Source organism: Pleurodeles waltl, chromosome 6 (genome assembly GCF_031143425.1).
Source record: "Pleurodeles waltl isolate 20211129_DDA chromosome 6, aPleWal1.hap1.20221129, whole genome shotgun sequence".
Classification (NCBI taxonomy): Eukaryota; Metazoa; Chordata; class Amphibia; order Caudata; family Salamandridae; genus Pleurodeles; species Pleurodeles waltl.
Window position 1 is genome coordinate 1,469,733,604 of NC_090445.1, and position 12,956 is coordinate 1,469,746,559.

The window sequence follows — 12,956 nt, forward strand, 5'->3', positions numbered from 1 at the left end:
TGTTATACAGGAAAATAACCACTCCATCATTTCATATTTTAATAGACATAACATCAGAGCCAGGTTATGCTTTACCAACCCTCCCTCTGATGACTTTTAGAGTCAAATCGAATTCAAATCAATCTTTAATTGGATATTACTCCATAAAAGATATACAGTCCCTTTAGAAAAATATTATACAATAAAGTGCTTCTAAACATTAGTAACTAAATAAAATCCTTCATTACAATTAGTTGGACCATTATTAATTCTCGTAGCAGAGGGTTTTCCTCTGTTCTATAACATGTAAAATGAATTTTATCGCTGTATCACATTTCTCTTTAGTGTCCAGTTTACATAGATAGTTAAAAGCTTCTCTACAATAAAATAATTTATTGGTGACAAATAAACGTTTAAAAAAATATTTCCTAATTTCATGATAAAATCTACAATATTTTATAAAGTGTATCGTAGATTGTGCAAAAGTCCCTCACAGGGACACTTCAGTAAACTTTTACTTCATATCCTCCTCTTTGGGAAAGCTACTAAAAGATTCAGAGGGTCATTACAACCCTGGCGGACGGTGTTAAAGCGGCGGTAATACCGCAAACAGGCCGGCGGAAAAAAGGGAATTATGACCGTGGCGGAAACCGCCAACATAGACAGCCACTTTAACACTCCGACCGCCACGGCGGTACAGACAAACAGCGCGGTGGTCACCGCCAACAGACAGGCGGAAGACAAAGTACCTTCCACAGTATTACAACAGGCCAATCCGCCACCTTTTCCGGGGCGGATTCACCGTGGATAAAAACACGGCGGAAACAGCCATTTCAATGGGAAAACACTCACCTTAACACACTCCACGAGGAAGGAGGGCACCATGGAGCCTGAACTCCAAATACTCCCTGCGATTGTGTTCCTGCTCCTCTACGAACATCAGCAACGGCGGCACCGAAGACAACGGTGAGTACTGCACCAACGACATAGGGGAGGCAAAAGTCTAGGACACACACACGCAACACCCCCACCCCGACCCTCGCACACTACAACACACACACCAATGCATTTCCAAACATCACAGTAACAACCCCCAACCCACCCAGAAGAATGCAAAGACAAAAGGAAATGAGTACAACCATTGTAATGTATCACAATACAGTAAGCTAATATATACAGAAATATATACAAATGCCAAAAATATACATCACGATCAATAGTGCAGGTATGCACCATCCAATGTCCGTGGACCACTGGGCCCAAAATGCATGGGCGAGGCCCACACACGATACCTGTCCTGAAACGGAGAGAACACTGCAGGGGCATCAGATAGAAATACACAGGCACCTCAGGGGGAAGGGAAAGGGGGGGGGCACCTCAGCCAGATGACAGCACCACGCCAGATCAACGACGGGGCTCCATGCCCATTGATGTATCCTGGGGAGTGCAAAGCCACAGTCTCACAAGTCTCTCCAGTGGGTGGTTTGCCCACTGTACCATCCTGGGGAGTGCAAAGCCACAGTCTCACAAGTCTCTCCAGTGGGTGGTTTGCCCACTGTACCATCCTGGGGAGTGCAAAGCCACAGTCACTCAAGTCTCTCCAGTGGGTGGTTTGCCCACTGTACCATCCTGGGGAGTGCAAAGCCACAGTCTCACAAGTCTCTCCAGTGGGTGGTTTGCCCACTGTACCATCCTGGGGAGTGCAAAGCCACAATCTCACAAGTCTCTACAGTGGGTGGTTTGCCCACTGTACCATCCTGGGGAGTGCAAAGTCACAGTCTCTCAAGTCTCTGCAGTGAGTGGTTTGCCCACTGTACCATCCTGGGGAGTGCAAAGCCACAGTCTCTCAAGTGGATAACAGTCTCCACTGGTTCTGGAGGGGGACTGGTGCCCAGAGTGCTTCATCCTGTTAAGGACTGAGGTAGTGGATGCTGTTCTCCACTGGTTCTGGAAGGGGACTGGTGCCCAGAGTGCTTCATCCTGTTAAGGACTGAGGTAGTGGATGCTGTTCTCCACTGGTTCTGGAGGGGGACTGGTGCCCAGAGTGCATCATTCTCCCCGTGACGGTCCCAGTTCCTTCACTGCCCCTGCCGCACATGGGCTAGCGATGCTTGAGTTGGCGGTGCTTGCCCTGTTCAGCGGTGTTTGCTCTGTTCAGCGGTGCTTGCCATGGCGGTCTTTGCCCTGTTCAGCGGTGCTTGCCCTGTTCAGCGGTGCTTGCCCGGGCGGTCTTTGCCCTGTTCAGCGGTGCTTGCCCTGTTCAGCGGTGGTTGACTTTGCTGTCTCTGACCTGTGCAGCGGTGTGTGCCATGGCGGTCCCTCATTGCCCAGCGGGGCTGTGGCTGCCGGGGCCCTCCTGGGCACTGACTCTGGCGGTGGTCTCCTGACCAGTGACAATTGTGCTGCCCTCCTGGGCACTGACTCTGGCGGTGGTCTCCTGACCGGTGACGATTGTGCTGCCCTCCTGGGCACTGACTCTGGCGGTGGTCTCCTGACCAGTGACGATTGTGCTGCCCTCCTGGGCACTGACTCTGGCGGTGGTCTCCTGACCAGTGACGATGGGGCTGGAATGGCGTCCTGGGCAGCGGGGATGATGGCGGCCTTCTTCGCCGTGGTGCTCTTCCCAGACTTTGGTGCTTTCTTCTGCCCATTCCCCACCTTGGGAGGAGTCACAGCTGACTCGACACTCCCCCCGGGACCCTTGTGAGCAGCTTTGCCGGCAGGAGTCCTCACCCTCTCCCGTCGGGCACTGTCCAACTTATTGTGCTTCACAGGGGGGGGACTGGCTGTTCTTTGGCTCCGTGTCACACTGGCTGCCCTGGTGCCCTGTGCACTCCACATACCTCTAACAGGCACCACTGGTACCGGACTTTTTTTGGCTGAGGTGCTACTACGGGACCTGTGAATTGGAGGGGGGCGTGGTGGGAAAGAGGTCAACGTTGCTCAGGAAAAGTTTCTTAGGAACACTGGGACGGGTAGCTGGAGGGGGTCTGGGGGTGGAGGAAGAGGAGGTGGTTGTAGGAGGTGTAACTTTTGATGATTTGGGTACAGGTGCATGTTCTGGAGGCTGTCGTGAGGTGGATGGATGTTGGGTGTGTGTGTGCCCGCGTTTGTGTACTTTGGGAGGGGGCGTCACCGACACACTGGGAGAGGACACAGGGGACGTGTAAATGGTAGTGGGGGTGGTGAGTGCAGGTGAGCGGGGTGTGGTGCTGGGTGTTTTGGTGCGAGTCCTAGTGGCTGTAGTGGTAGTGCATGCAGGTGAGAGTGTAGACGACACTGGGAGGGAGGAGGGAGACGACGAGGAGGGGGACACAGTGGAGGCAGTGGATCTTGCTGTGTCTGTATGTGGGTGATGCTTGTGTGAGTGCCTGTGGGATGTGTGGTGCCTATGTTTGCCTGAGCTGCCCTTGTGTGTTGAGGTGTGTGCAGGCTGGTCTGATAGTGTGCTTGGGATAGGCTGAGGTACAGGGGATTGGGTCTGGGTGGAGGAAGTTGGAGGGGGGAGGCTAGACACAGGGACAATGGCTGCATCAGTGCTGAGGCCAGAGATTGCAGGGTTCGATGATGGGCAGCCTGACAAGAATGAATGCCCTCCAGGAATGCATTAGTGTGTTGCAACTCCCTCTCTACACCCTGGATGACATTCACAATGGTAGACTGCCCAACAGTGAAGGCTGAGGGGCTGCTGGGAGGGCGGTGCTGGTAGGGGGGGGTGGCGGCTGTACCTGTTGAAGTGGGGGGCACAGATTGTGCTGCCACCACAAGGGAGCTCCCATCGGAGGACGAGTCTGTGTCGCTGTTTGCTGATCCGGTGACCACCGTGAAGCTCCCCTCGCCCTCCGTCCCACAAGTGTACTCAGAGTCCGTGGTGTGGCCCTCAATGGCCATGTGGGATGCAGCCCCCTCGTGCTCTGGTGCCACTGTACCTCCGCCTGATGATGCGGATGCACAAAAGAACAGGGAGAGTACAAAAAGGGGGTGGGAAACAGAAGAAAGACAGGTTGAGTGCATGGCTTACCGCTACCGTTGGCCGACAATACAGACACAGCAGCCCCCTGCACTACGCCACTCTCTTGGCCTCTACAGATGCAATTCCTGGGATATGGCCTACATGTGTATGATGGACATCTGCACACATAAATGACACAGGGGCATATATACCTGTACTTGGCACTCTACAGAGATGGGGTGGAGTGGCACATGGCCTGCATTACGGAGGGGCCTAGCCTACAGAACTCGCCCTGGCCTAGGGAAACCCACAGCCCTCCTCCCCCACCCAAACCCCTCCACTGCACGCAAAGTCAGCAGAATGAGAGTGTACTCCCCCCCTTGTGTCTGCTGTGATGCCCTCATGCGCCCATCCAACTCAGGGTAGGCCACCGCCAGGATCTGGAACATCAGGGGGGGTCATGGTGCGACGGGCACTCCACCCACGTTGGGAGGCCATCCCCAGCTGAGCCTCCGCCGTCTTCTTGCTCCAGCGGCGAATGTCCTCCCATCTTTTACGGCAGTGGGTGCTCCGTCTCTGGTGGACCCCCAGGGTCCGGACGTCCTTGGCGATGCCACGCCAAATATCCTTCTTCTGGTGGGCGCTGACCTACATGACATGTACAGGGGAAGAAGAGAAGTTATTACCAACTGCACCGTCAAAGTGAGTGGCCCACATCCCTGCCCTTGCCATGTGGCACATGCATTCACACTCATTCATGGTCGCAGAACTCTGCACCCTTCCTTCTTACATACAGCCCTCTCCACCCAGGCATAGCCCATACAACTTGCACCCTATGTACTCACCTGTTGGTCTGGAGGACCGTAGAGTAGCGTGTACTGGGGGAGGACCCCGTCCACAAGCTTCTCCAACTCCTGTGCAGTGAAGGCAGGGGCCCTTTCCCCAGACGCACGTGCCATTGTCTCTTCCAGACCGAGGTCACAGCAGCACTTGCAGTGTGCGTATCATCACCGCCGGCGCACTTCGTCATTGGCTCCTGGGACCCATAGGGTCCAATGTTAACCAATGCAGCATTGCGCTGCGGTCTACGACCGCCTACCGCAACGGTGTACAACACCAGCGCAGTTACCTCACATCCCATTGTCCCACTTTAGAGGTCAGGCATCCGCCATTTCAGAGGCCCACATGGCTTCATTTTCAACTGCGTCACACATACCGAGGCCTGGACTCAACACACATACATACAACTTTTTGGAATTTGTTTCGTGTTCTGTGTAGCTGTGGGTACATACCTCTGAATTGCTTGACTCTGAGGTCGCTTTTGTCCTTCCTAGGCACTGTCAACTGGGACATGTGAGGAGATGGCGGAATCTCCCACAGCTTTTTGGATCACAGGTGCAGCAGACATCCATTGCTAGGAAGATGGAGCTATGGCAGAGAATTGTCGACAGGATCAACGCAGTGGGACAGCATCCTAGAACACGGGATGACATCAGAAAGAGGTGGAACGACCTATGGGGGAAGGTACGTTCTGTGGTATCCAGACACCAGATTGCTGTACAGAGGATTGGCGGTGGATCCCCACCTCCTCCCCCGCAACTAACAACATGGGAGGAGCAAGTCTTGGCGATCATGCATCCTGAGGGCCTTGCAGGAGTAGTAGGAGGACTTGACTCCAGTAAGGCACATCTTTACTACTATATCCCACCCACCCTACCTGCATGCATTCACATACTCCCACCCTCACCCTCACACCCATCACCCCAACACCCCACAGATACCCCACCACCACAACCCACACATCCCAAAACCAAGCCCTGCATGTAACACCAATGCATGGACACCCCTCACCAAAGCATGTCCAGTAGAGTGACTCACTCATGCCCCAAAATCACCAATCACACAAGGGCCACGGCAATAATGCAAGCACAGGAGTAGAGGTTAACTCACCTATTGCACAAGATGGCACACACAGATACTAAGATTATGCATTTACACCCCAACAGGACCCATACCCAACGTCACCGGACAGGAGGTGCCAGACATATCCAGTCCCCCCACAGAAGAGGCCCACAGTGATGACAGCAGCTCTGCACGTCTGGATCAAGATGACCAGCCCGGCCCATCAGGGATCTCGGGACAGTTGGTTCCCCTGACACAGTCCCAAACCACCACAGATCCTTCCCCCTCAGGAAACACCAGCACAGCACCCACCCAGCGGGCCCATCCTTCTGTCCCCAGGACACGCCAATCAGCAGTGTGCCCACCACTACAGGGACCCCAGGCAAACCCACCAACCCAAGACAATCAGGGACCTGGGGTCAGTGGCAGTGGGCACACGGTTCAGGGGACAGAGGCACAGGATAACAGGGAAGCTGGGAGGACTGCTGTGCGACAGGGGGAGGACAGGCCCAGGGAACCAGCACTCCACGAGGCACTCTCCAACATCATGGGAGCATACCACAATTCCCAGGAGACCATGGGCACAGTACTGGCCAAGTTTCAGGAGACCCAGCTGCTACAGGAGGAACACTACCTGGGGATCAGGGAGGACTTGAAATCCATTAACAACACCCTGGTCACCATTACAGGGGTGCTGGCAGACCTTGTCAACACCATGAGGGACACAGTGGCACACCAACTGGCCCCTGACACTAGCCTGGACGATGAACAGCCCTGCACCTCTGCTGGCGCTAGTGGACAGGAGACACCGCCACAGGACCAACAGGCCACCAGCACCCCATCCCCTGCAGAAGGAGAACCAGCCCGCAAACGGTCCCTGAGATCCAGGAACAAGACAGAGAACATTGCCAAGACCCCCGTCAGGAAATAAGACCCCCCTGAATGTCACCCTTCTGTCCCACTTTGTCAACCTGTCCACCTTAAACTGCCATTGCTCCATTTCCTAGGCCCCATTGGACAATGCACCTGTGAAACAAATAGACTGGACTCTGCCATGGACATTCCTCCACCATCACCCCAGCCCATGTCACAAGCCCCTCCACTTATTTGCACAGAAATAAACACCCTTGAATCACAAAAAAATCTGAAGTCAGTCTGTGCTTTCACAAATGTGTAATTGCAAAACCTCTGGAATATAGCAATGTCAATGTACTTGTTCACATACCGATGTTACACACCTGTAGGCCAGCAGTAAACATAGCAGAGGGCACAAATTGGGACCCAGATCTGTGATATGTAAAGGCAAGGTAACAAGTCAGGGTCCATACACAGAGTGAAAAAGGCAGACTTATGCTAGCTCCAACAATAGTATGAGATGTGGGAAGCAGTTCCATCTTCTTACCAGTGTCTCACTGGAAGTATTGCATGATAATGTTGTTTCAGTTGTCTACATCTTCTTCTTCTGCCACCTCTTCTTCACTGTCCACAGGCTCTACAGCTGCCACAAGACCACCATCAGGCCCATCCATCTGCAGAAAAGGCACCTGGCGTCGCAAAGCCAGGTTGTGCAACATACAGCAGGCCACGATTATCTGGCACACCTTCTTCGGTGAGTAGTATAGGGAGCCACCTGTCAGATGGAGGCACCGGAATCTGGCCTTCAGGAGGCCGAAGGTGCATTCTATTATCCTCCTAGTTTGCCCATGTGCCTCAATGTAGCGTTCCTCTGCCCTTGTCCTGAGATTCCTCACTGGGGTCAGTAGCCATGACAGGTTGGGGTAACCAGAGTCACCTGCAAATATCGAGGGACAACTGTTAAACATCCTTCAAACATTAGGGAATCTCCTATACCCAGACACCAAATGAAACTGTGTGGGGACTTTAGGCTCACCTGTTAACCAAACATGGTGCTTCCGGAGTTGCCCCATCACATAAGGGATGCTGCTATTCCTCAAAATGTTAGCGTCATGCACTGAGCCAGGATACTTGGCATTCACATGGGAGATGTACTGGTCTGCCAAACACACCATCTGCACATTCATTGAATGGTAGCTTTTCCGGTTTCGGTACACCTGTTGTTTGAAAAGACCCACTGGCCAGGAAATGGAGTACAGACAGAACCTGCACTAGAGGGGGGATTCCTGTGGGTTGGAGAGTAGCTGACATCAGGTCTGGCTCCAACTGGGCACACAGTTCCTGGATTGTTGCACGATCAGGTCTGTAAATGATAATGATATGTCTTTCTTCCATTGTTGACAAGTTCACGAGGGGTCTGTACACCGGAGGCTGTCGCCATCTCATCACCTGCCCCAGCAGACGTGCCCTATGGAGGAGAACAGTGAGCAGAGGGTCATCCAACACTTAGGTATCACAATATGTTTTTTGCAAAAACGTTAGAAATTCCCAATGTGCCTTTATCTCTCCGTATTCCTGGCCTAAATAGGTGTGACGCAGTTTTTTTGCCTGCCATGTGGCCCCCTGAAATGGCGACTGCCTGATCTGTAAGGTGGGACAAGGGGAAATGAGGTAACTGCGCTGGCGTTGTACACCGTCGCGGTAGCCAGTCGAAGACCGTGGCGCAATTCAGTATTGGTTAACATTGGGCCCTATGGGTCCCAGCAGCCAATGATAATGTACGCCGGCGGTGACGGTACGCACCCCCGCGGACGTGGCCCCCATTTTCTAACTGTTTCCTTCTCTTGATACCTGACCTTCAACAGGAGAGGACCTACACTGCAAGTGCTGCTGTGACCTGTGTCTGGAAGCGACGATGGCTACAGAGTCTGGGGAAAGGGCCCCTGCCTTCACTTCGGAGGATTTGGACAAACTGGTGGATGGGGTCCTCCCCCAGTACATGCAACTGTATGGTCCTCCAGACAAATAGGTGAGTACACTGTGAGCATGGTGGGTGGCTCATGATTGTATGGAGTGTCGTGGATCGAAAAGGGTGGGGAGAGGGACAGGCCAGCATGTCAGGATAGTGTGTGTGTATGTATACCTGGCCCAGGGTGGGAGGTGTTTAGGAAATGCGTGAGATGAACTGTACGGGATAGTAACATCCATTCTAACGTCACTTTTCCTCTAGGTCAGCGCCCACCAGAAGAAGGGTATTTGGCGAGCCATCGCCAAGGACATCCAGACCCTGGGGGTCTTCCATAGACGGAGCACCCACTGCCGGAAAAAATGGGAGGACCTGCGCCGCTGGAGCAAGAAGACGGCAGAGGCCCAGCAGGGGAAGGCCTCCCAATGTGGAAGGGGTGCCCGTCGCACCATGACCCCCCTGATGTACCGGATCCTGGCGGTGACCTATCTGGAGTTGGATGGGCGCTTGAGGGCATCACAGCAGCCACAAGGGGGTGAGTACACTCTCATTCAGCTGACTCTGCGTGCTTTACGAGGTGTCAGGCTGGGGGAAGTGGGCTGTGGGTTCCCCTAGGCCAGGGCGAACTTGGTAGGGTAGGTCCCTTGTTAGGCAGGCTCTGTGGCACCCCAACCCCACTAGTGGTAATAGCCATCTACACCTAGTCAGGCTCCTGTGGGTTCCAGGTGTGCAGCAATTGGGCTTCGACATCGTTCCCTATGGGCATGTGAATTTCCTAAGAACTGTTAGTGCATGTCTTAGTGCATAGTGCTGCTCCCTGTGTGTTGTGTCCGCCAACGGTAGTGGTGTTGCATGCACTGAACATGTGTTTCTTCTGTCCTTCCCCCCCTTTTTGTTTTGTCACCCTGTTCTTGCGTGCATTAGCATCATCTGGTGGAGGAGCTGAGGCACCGGAGCAGGAGGGAGCTGCAACCCATATGGCCCAGAAGGGTGAATGTACGGAGTCTGAAGGCACCAGGAGGACAGAGGGTGAGGGGAGCTCCACAACGGGGACAGGAGCATACACCAGCGACAGCGACTCCTCCTCTGATGGGAGCTCCCTTGCGATGCGGGCACCTCTGTGTCCACCGCACCAACAGGTACAGCCGCCACCCCCCCCTACCAGCACCGCCCTCCCAGCAGCCCCTCAGCGTGTGTCCCGTGCCCACTCACCCAGGAGGGTGGGCATCTCCTTCACCCCAGGCACCTCAGGCCCTGTCCCAGTCAGCCCTGCTGCCCTCAGAGAGGAGGCTATTGACCTCCTGAGATCCCTCCCTGTTGGGCAATCTACCATTTTGAATGCCATCCAGGGTGTTGAGAGGCATTTGCAACAAACAAATGCATACCTGGAGGGCATTCATTCTGGGCAGGCAGCCCAACAAAGAGCATTTCAGGCTCTGGCCTCAGCACTGATGGCAGCCATTGTCCCTGTGTCCAGCCTCCCCCCTCCAACTTCCTCCACCCAGACCCAATCCCCTGTACCTCAGCCTATCCCAAGCACACCATTAGACCAGCATGCACACTCATCAAAACACAAGATTGGACATGCCAAACATAAGCACCACGCATCCCACAGGCACTCACACAAGCACCATCCCCATGGAGACACAGCAACATCCACTGCCTCCACTGTGTCCCCCTCCTCCACATCCTCCTCCTTCCTCCCTGTCTCGTCTCCACTCACAGGTGCATGCACTACATCCTCAGCCACTACCTCCATCACCATCAAGCCCATCACCACACACCGCTCACAAATCCCCACAAATCCCCAGTATCCTCTCCCAGTGTGTCTGTGAGCCCTCCTCCCAAAGTACACAAACGCAGGCACACAGCCACCCAACAGCCATCCACCTCACAACAGCCTCCGGCCCATGCACCTTCACCCAAATTCAGCAAACGTGCACATTCTACAACCACTATCTCTTCCTCCACCCATAAACCCCCTCCATCTTCCCATCCCAGTGTGTTTAAAAAACTTTTCCTCACTAACTTTGACCTCTTCCCTACACCTCCCCCCCCATCATTCCCCTAGGGCCAGGCTTTCCAGGTCCCAGCCCAGCACCTCAGCCACCAAATCCCCAGGCACAGTGGTGCCAGCAACTGCGGTCTCATCGAGTGCGCCACCCATCAGGGCTGCCAGTGTGTCACCTAGCGAGGCCAAGCACATTCCACCACCTGCCAAGGTGAAGAAGGTGCCCACATCCCGGAGGGAGAAGCCGCACCTACCAGCAAGCAAGGGCCCCTCCAAGCCAAAAGGGGACAGTGGCAAGACACCAGCGGCAACATCAAAGGTGGGGAAGGGACACAAGCCGAAGAGTGAGTCAGGACAGGGCACGGTGGCTCCGACTGAGGGACTAGAGTCACCCCTTCTGTCAATCACTACACCAACCTGTACAGATTTGGACACCGACACCTGCACCGCCACCAGCACCACCTGCTCCGCCACCAGCACCGCCACCTGCACGTCTGCTGTCTCAGCAACAGTCCCCAGCATAATCCCCAGTGGGCAGCCATCTGAGGCTGCAGGAGACGTCCTGCTGTGTCCCTCAACCGGTGCTGACACATGCACCACCGCAAGCACCTCAGCCACAGACACTGCCGCAAGCAGCGCCACCAGCCCCGCGACGTGCTCAGAAAATGCCACCATAGCTGACATGGCTATCATCCCCAGTGGGCAGCAGTCCGAGGCTGGAGGAGACTTCCTGGACCCTGACCAGCTTCCATGAGACATGACTCTCAGCACTGTTTGCACCTGCAGGTGGCAGGCGAAGCTGCAGCAGTGTGGGGTATGTCTCTGCCTCCATGGCGTATCATGCTACCAGCTCCTAGGCAATCTCGTGGCACACACACCCATGTGAGGTAATGGGACCAGCCACAGTGCATGTGCAGCACTCTGGGCACCAAGCCCCCTCCAGAACCAGTGGAGATTCACATCCACTACCTCAGTCCTTGGCAGGATGAAGTACTCTGGGCACAAAGCCCCCTCCAGAACCAGTGGAGATTCACATCCACTACCTCAGTCCTTGGAAGGATTAAGCACTTTGGGCACAAATCCCCCTCCAGAACCAGTGGAGAAAAGCATCGACTTGAGAGACTGTGGCTTTGCACTCACCAGGATAGAGCAGTGGTGCGTGTGTGTGTCACTCTCTGTTCCCTCCCACCCTCCCCTGTGTTGTAGGTGCAGTACTCACCGTGGTCGTCGACGGCGTCTGTCCTGCTCCTGATACAGAAGGAGGAAGACCAGCATGGGCAAGACGTGTAGTTCGGGTTCTATGGAGTCCTGGTTCCTCGTTGGGTATTGTGAGGGGAGTGGTTTCACTTCTGTGTACTGTTTCTGCCGTGCTTTTGATAGCATTGGTTATGCCCCGGAAAAGTTGGCGGATAGGCATGTTGTAATACTGTGGGCAGAACCTTGTGTTCCGCCTGTCTGTTGGCAGTTACCTCCGCGGTGTTTGTTTCTACCGCCGTGGCGCTCAGTGTGTTAAAGTGGCTGTCTATGTTGGCGGTTTCCGCCATGGTCGTGATTCCATTTTTTTTTCCGCCGGCCTCTTGGTGGTATTACCGCTGCTTTAACACCGACCGCCAGGGTTGTAATGTTGTATATCTCATTGCCGCTGCTTGCTCAAGATTATCCCAGGCCCTTACTCTCAGCTGTGCCTTTCTAGTCTCCAGTGCATGTTTATAGCTGGAGCATTTATTAATTACTTCTTCCCTATTTCTTGGATGGGCCTGCAGGGCTCGCTTGAGTTCCTGTCTTGCTAATGAGCAATTATGATCAAACCATCCAGATTTGACTCTCTTTTCATTCCCAGGTTTTGCTTTTAGGCTCTCCGATACTTACTGAGTTGATTAAAGGACGCTAAAATCTCAAGTGGGCTTTGATTGAATTCTGTACATTAAAACATATTGTCTATATCGGGTCACAACTTTTGTCATCAAGTCTGTTTCACTTATCCCAGTCCATTTTATAGCAATTCCATTTTCCCTTTTTATTCCTATATTTCCTGCTAATCGTTCTCATATGTTGTACAGTTTAGCTAATCTCATAGTAAGTAACATAAGGTAGTGGTCACTATATACGGTTGGCTTAATCTATAAAGATTAATCATACCTACATTATTCCTAGAGATTAGTATGTGATCAATAGTTGAAAAATGTCCTCTTCCTATAAACGTTGGGTGCTTCACTCCCTTGGCCCCCTCTTGTTCCACAAGTTCTTGATTACATCTAGATATCATTTCATTCAATGCAGTTCCATAGTTA